The sequence below is a fragment of the Aquila chrysaetos genome, chromosome 9 (assembly GCF_900496995.4).
Source record: "Aquila chrysaetos chrysaetos chromosome 9, bAquChr1.4, whole genome shotgun sequence".
Classification (NCBI taxonomy): domain Eukaryota; kingdom Metazoa; phylum Chordata; class Aves; order Accipitriformes; family Accipitridae; genus Aquila; species Aquila chrysaetos.
The window spans coordinates 24,806,586-24,812,680 of NC_044012.1; the positions used below are offsets into that span (position 1 = coordinate 24,806,586).

At 52.6% G+C, this 6,095-nt stretch overlaps 1 long non-coding RNA gene across 2 annotated transcripts; it reads left to right on the forward strand.

The window, feature by feature from the left end:
• Positions 1-650: 650 nt before the first annotated feature.
• LOC121233558 lies at positions 651-4,451 on the forward strand. 2 transcript variants are annotated; one of them, XR_005933244.1, is made up of 4 exons: positions 651-1,421; positions 1,623-1,769; positions 2,302-2,875; positions 3,388-4,451. It is a non-coding gene; the product is annotated as an uncharacterized LOC121233558 (long non-coding RNA). The 2 variants fall into 2 exon arrangements; XR_005933245.1 differs by having other exon boundaries at positions 662-1,421; positions 2,707-2,875.
• Positions 4,452-6,095: the final 1,644 nt, after the last annotated feature.

The following is a 6,095-nucleotide window of genomic DNA, read 5'->3' on the forward strand; positions in this document are numbered from 1 at the left end:
ACAAGCATGGCTGGGACTGAAAGCTTTTTGCAGCAGTCAACTTTCCTTGGCAAACCCCTTCTCAGCTGCCAAACACTGTGGCTCTCCGCTTTCTCTCCCCAAAACCCCTCACCCCAAACCTAACCCTAACCATTCGAAAGGCCACAGCAAAGCCCGGCAAAGATCCCGGGGCTCTCCGGAGGGCAGCAGGGCCCCTTATGGGCCCCAAAAGAGTACTATATTTTTTAATTAAAGGTGCTGATTGCAGACACCTCTCCTGCAGGTAAACCCCTCTAGCCCCTCAGCGAAGGCCCAGGGCGGGAAGGAGGGGAGGGGCGGGGTCGGGCTCTGCGCATGCGCGGAGTTCCTCGGCAGGCGGCGAAGAACTACGTTTCCCAGAGGGCCGCGGGAGGGGCCCGTGCCGCAGCGATGACCACTTCCGGTGGCCGTGCCCTTGACTCGGTGTTCCGCTGAGTGTTGCCGGGCAACGGGGGAGCGAGGCGGCGGGCAGGGCAGGCCTGCGGCGGGGTCTTGGGGTGATGTGGGCCATGGGGGTCCATAGGGAGGGGAGTGGGGTCTGTGCGGCGAGGGAGGGCCCGTGGAAGGGGGGGGACTGGGGGGGTCTGTGGGGCAGGGGAGGGCTGTGATGGGTCTGAGGTGGGGGGGGTCTGGAATAGTGGAGAATTTGGCGGGGGGAGAGGGGAGCCCTGTGAGGGGTCTGTGGGGGTCAGAGAGGTCCCTGGGGCAGGCGGTCTCTTGGGAGTGGGCCTTTTGGGGATGAGGGGGACCAGGCAGGATCTGCTGCTGGAGCTCGGGGAGGTCACTGAGCTGGGGGCAGTGCTGGTGTCTGGGTCCTGGGTCTCCTGCAGGCAGCAGTCAGTGAAGCTGGGAGGGGTTCTCTGGTTTGGAGGGAGCCCGCTGGGCTGCGTGGGTGTGCAGGAACAGCCTGGGGTGGAAATGCTGGCGTGAAGCCTGTGGCAGGGGAATATTGAGGGGAAGGAAGGGTCCCCTGCCATAGAGAGCGGGGGCTCCAACACTTCAGTGTATATAGGTAGCCTATATAATGAGAGTGGGGTCTCTTTGTCCTCTCTGTGAGGCAGTTCCAGAGATGCTGGACTCAGGAAAATGGGGACATGGCCTGAAGCAGGGAGTTCTGGGGAGAGAAAGACCACTGGCGAGAGTTGGTAGTACCTTGGTGGCTGGGAATAAGAGCTAGTGCTTTCTGAGAAGAACAGGGAATTTGATGGGGAGAAGAACCAGGTTCATTTTGTCAGAGGTGGCACAGGTGGCGGTGGAAAGCTGCCATCCTTCACCATGCCACTTCAGTGATAGGAGAGATACCTGTTGGGGCTTTGAAAAGGGAGACAGCCATCTTCTGTTCTGCCATGCCTGCCAACCTAAGCCATTGCCATGCTGTTACCTGCACACTTTCCAGCAAGAACGTAAGTATCTGAGGGGCAGCTGCAGAGCTGTGTTGTGCCAGGGCCATTTCTCCTGCTGGGATATCCCTTACCAATATTGCTGCAAAGTACATAGCTGTTCATTTCTTGCTGCACGTGAAGGCCTGAATTGTCTCATTTAGTTGTCCCACTCACATCCTCTTTGCAATAAGGACATCAAATCCATTTTCTTTTTGCTTCTAGATGAGGCTCCTGATTCTTGCTGTTTGCCCTATTCTACATGGCCCACTGTGAAGAAGGGGCCAGGCTCCTGGCCTCCAAATCACTATTAAACGGATATGCTGTGGAGGACTGGACTCTGCAGTACATCATCTACACTGCTGACTCCAGGTAAGGCTTGTCTCATACTTACCAGGAGCAAATCTTGATGTGTGTGTGTCTGCAGGGTTTGAGACTGTTTCTAGGCTCCATGGTGTGCTGTTATCTTTGCTCCCCCTAAGTCTGGGCTTTCCACCAGTGCTTGAAGGTCTGACCCAGCAATTTGGCTGTTCCTTCCTGTTGCATTGTCCCTGCTTTTGCTGTTTCCTGCTTTCACCTCATGGCTGCCCTAGCTGTCCGTCCAGCATGGTGCAGTTCCTCGTGTTTCATCTTGTGACGTTGCCCTCCCTGTGCACACAGACGCTCTTTCTTAGCTTTGTGAGCTTTTCCGACATCCAGTTTGTCTTTTTTGCAGCTTCTCTCAGCTTTGCCTTCCTCTTCCTGCAATCTCCTTGTAATACACCTTGACTCTCCTCCCCATCTTGGTCCCTTTTCGTGTTTCAAAAATCAGTTCTTCCAGCTGTTAAATCTGTGACACAGTCCCCCAGTAAGTAGAACACTGAAGTTGAGACTTTCCTCCTATCCCTTTCTTTATTGCGCTTAGTGCTGCCTTAGATATGGAGCTGTCGGATGATTCTTTCCACCCCCCACCCCCCTCCGGCCCAAGGATTTTGGCACTGTCTTTGTGATGTTCGATGTCAAGTGGCTCCAGATTGCTCGGTATCTTCTCATGTTTTGAAATTTCTCCCCTCCCAGCGCTCGTTCTTACCCCTAAGTGTCCTGTCACTCTGCTGTCCTCGTTCATTGTCACTGAGATTCCAGTATGCCAGACCTTGGGTGGGGTGTTGTGGGGAAGGAGGAGTGGCTGGATCCAGCTTGGATGGGTCTGGATATCTGTAACTACAGAGGCTGGGATCTGTTGACAGGACTGACTTTGCTACCTGGTTCAATTCTCTTCTTTACCCACCTTCTTGCTTTCCTTTGATGAAATGCAACTATTTTCCTTAAGTTTCAGATCTCGGAGTGAGTAATGTGTCCCACACTGTGGTTCTGCAGCCTCTTGAAGCTGCTTACTTCACCTCTGCCACCATTGCATACCTGGCACAGGAGGGTGGAGAGGTGATTGTGAGTGATTTGATTTGACTTTTTATGCAGTTATAGCCCACGTTGGACAACAGGTATACCTGACTGTGCTCTTTGAGCTTGTTAAGGGATGATGCATGTCCCTGAACTCTTACACTGCACATGCTCTGTTGCAAGAAGGAAAGGTGGCAAATACTATCCTTCTCCTTTCCTTTTTTACGTTGGGTTCATGAGTGCTCCTGGGCAGGGAGGGATCCTGGCTCAGCGTGAGTTTGATGGGAGGTTCTCGCCTCACTTTATAAGCATCTTTCAATTAATAATTGAAATTACACTGCAGTGATCATGCAAACCAGCACAGTGCCTGTTTGTGGTGTGTTGGGTTTGCACTAGAGTCACCTGAAAAACTCCAGTGTGGATTGTAGTTAACCTGTGTCTGTTGTCTGGAAGAAAATATCACAGAAATAGTGGTTTCCATTCCAGCTACCTCTGTGAAGGAGCTGGCACTGTGGGATTTGGTGCCAGAAGCTTTGCGGGTGGAAGATCTGATGGTTATAACTCAACTGTGTGTGATTTGTTCTGAATTGTGTCTAATAATTTCTCCTTCTAGCTGGACTGGGCGGCTTTTGGCGTGATGACCCTGCCCTCCATCGGGATGGTGCTGCTGTGATACTTGAGCAAGAGAAAGTATGACACCCCTGAGACCAAAAGGAAGTGAGCAAAGCCAAATGCTACCAGCACCCCAGAGCTCAGGAGAGAGCAAACATTAACCCACCCAGAACTGCAGGTGTGTTTGGATCAGCAACAGTCTGCAAAAGCACTGCCTGGGCTGTGCTTCAGCCCTGTCACTTCAACGGTAGTGGTGTGTTGCCTTCTCCCTTAAAAAAAAAGAAGAAAAAACACTGAAAAGCCTGCAACCAAACCCCCTCGTCTGCGTATTCAGAGCAGAGTCTCCTCACTGTTGCAGATAAGTGCTGGTGAAGCTGTGACACGAACATGTTAACACCCAGCAGAGCTTATTTGTGGGGGTGCAGCTCTGCAGCATTTCTGGCATCTGTGCTGCCTCCCAGACTCCGTTCAGCCAAGTGGACCTCTGTCTGCTGCAGTCTTCTCAAACCCTGTAAATCTTGGGGGCCCCCCTCCTCCAGGTGCTGCCCATCTTGCTGAAACACCTGTGGGAAGGAGTTTTACTGAGTGCTGATAACAGACCTCCTTTTGATAGAGGCTTGTTAGAGCTCTTTCTTTGCTAGGTGGGGTATGGGAAGCCCCGTTGTATTTCAGTGAGCAGTTAATTGCTGTGTGTCTGGTTGTTTGGGTTTGGTTTTTTTTTCTCCCTGGTTGCTCTGTTGAGGCTTTGTAATAAAACAAACACCACAAAAGAAGCCTGCTTCTCTTTTACCAGGAGGTCCTGGAGGCACCTGGCTGCCTCCAGAAGCAGCTAAAGGGCATACAGTCAGGAAAATAAATCCATACATTACTCCATCAGTAAAATAAATGGAAGAATGAAAGCATAGGGAACATGTGGGGAGCAGAAATCGCTTTACTGGGTTCATTCATCTGTTCTCCGAAGGGCTGGTACCTCACAGTGGCTTTCCTGACAGCCCCAAGCACTAGTATAAGGTTTCTTCTCACCACTGTAAATAAATCATAGTGCAGCTGCCTGTTGGGCATGAATTTGTGCTTTTTCTCTGAAGGAGGTAGTGGCACAGCGATGACTTGGCTCAGGGGACCCACACATGGTGAGAGATGGTTGATTTTTGCTCTGGGATTTGGGCAGGGGCTCTGTGGTGGCTCCTGGCTCTGGCTGGGCTGGGCTCCTCTGGCACTGTATGTCTGGCCGGACGTTGGACCCCGCTCACCAGCACGGTGGTGGCAGCCGAGAATTTTGTGTTGGTGGATAGAAATCCTGGGCCATGCCAGAGCGAACACTGTGCCTTTGTTACTAGAACAATGTTTCCAAGCTGGGATTCCTCACCCCCTCGCCCCAACCTTGGCTGCCACCGGTTGCACCCTTTGTTTTGCCTGGCGAGTGTCACAACCGGCAGGATTAGGGGGACAGTCACTGTTTGATGCTCAAGAAACTCTCTCTGAAGCGTGCAGGGGCTTTGTGCTAGCAGGTCAGACTCGTGCAGCCCACTTGGATGTGCCCGGCAGCGGAGATTCCTCGCCAGGCTGAGAGGTAAGGCTGTTCCCCCTGCAAAACGATTCCTGCCTGTTTTGGCAGCAGCCCCGGCTGCGCCCTCAGGATCTGCAGGCAGAAAAGGGTGAAGGTAACTAATGCCTGTTACCAGCAGCGCTCCGGTTTGGGCTTTTCAGGGTAGGCTGGGGAGGTGTTGATGGGAGACTGGTGTAAAGAGGAGTTGTCTGTGTTGAATCCCTAATAGTAGTGCCCTTCTTTGAGCCTTGAATTGTGCTAGCATTGGAAATACTGGCCACGGAGTTACATGATGTTGACAGAGCTTCAGAGCTGGAGCTGTGAACAAGCCCCACAGTATTAGCCAGGATGAGAGCCCTGAGGACACTTGTGCCTGGTCCTCCTGCACCCCGCACCCTGGTGAAGAGGGGCCAGTTCCAGAAAACCCTTGGGAATATTTACAGCATTTTGCATTTTGGTGTCTCAGGTGCCTCCTTGCCTGCAGAGCCTCAGGTGCTTGAAAACCAGGAGCTGAAATGGCTGCTGAGCTTCTGGACAGCCCCCAAACCAGTGCATGAGCTGGGAAAAGGCTTGTTCCCTGATCCCAAGCCCAGGATAGTAATCCAACTAAAATCCTGATGGTTTCAGAAAAAAATTTGGAGCTTGTTCTGCAGCCTGGCCACTGCAGTTTCTCTCTCTGTGGGGCAGGGCAGGACACAACCGAGCTGTGCCAGATCTGGACCTGGGTGCTCCAGGTAGGCATCACCTCCTGGCACCACTCTCCCGAAAGCTGCACAAAGGTCCCCGGTGCCACCTGTTTATTTAAAACAAACATGTTCCTCGCAGGCTAAATCTTTAGCCTGAGGAATGTCAAGCAGAGAGCCGGTGCCAAGGGGCAGGCTGGCTCCAGGGTGGGGGACCGGGGACACAGCCTAGCCCATGCGCGGTGAGAGGACATTTATTTATTTTCCTTATTTTCTGTTGAACGGATGCTTCATGTGACAGTGGCGCCAGGACACCTCCAACAAAGGGTGCCAGAGCTTTTCAAAACCTCCAGGCCACTGCTGGCAGATGGGGATTAAACGCACTGGGGTGTTTATCGCTCGCAGGTGCCTCTCGCACAGGAACGGTTTGCTCTGTCTGTGGCTGCTTCATTTCATGGTGGCTTTTCCCAGGAAATGAAA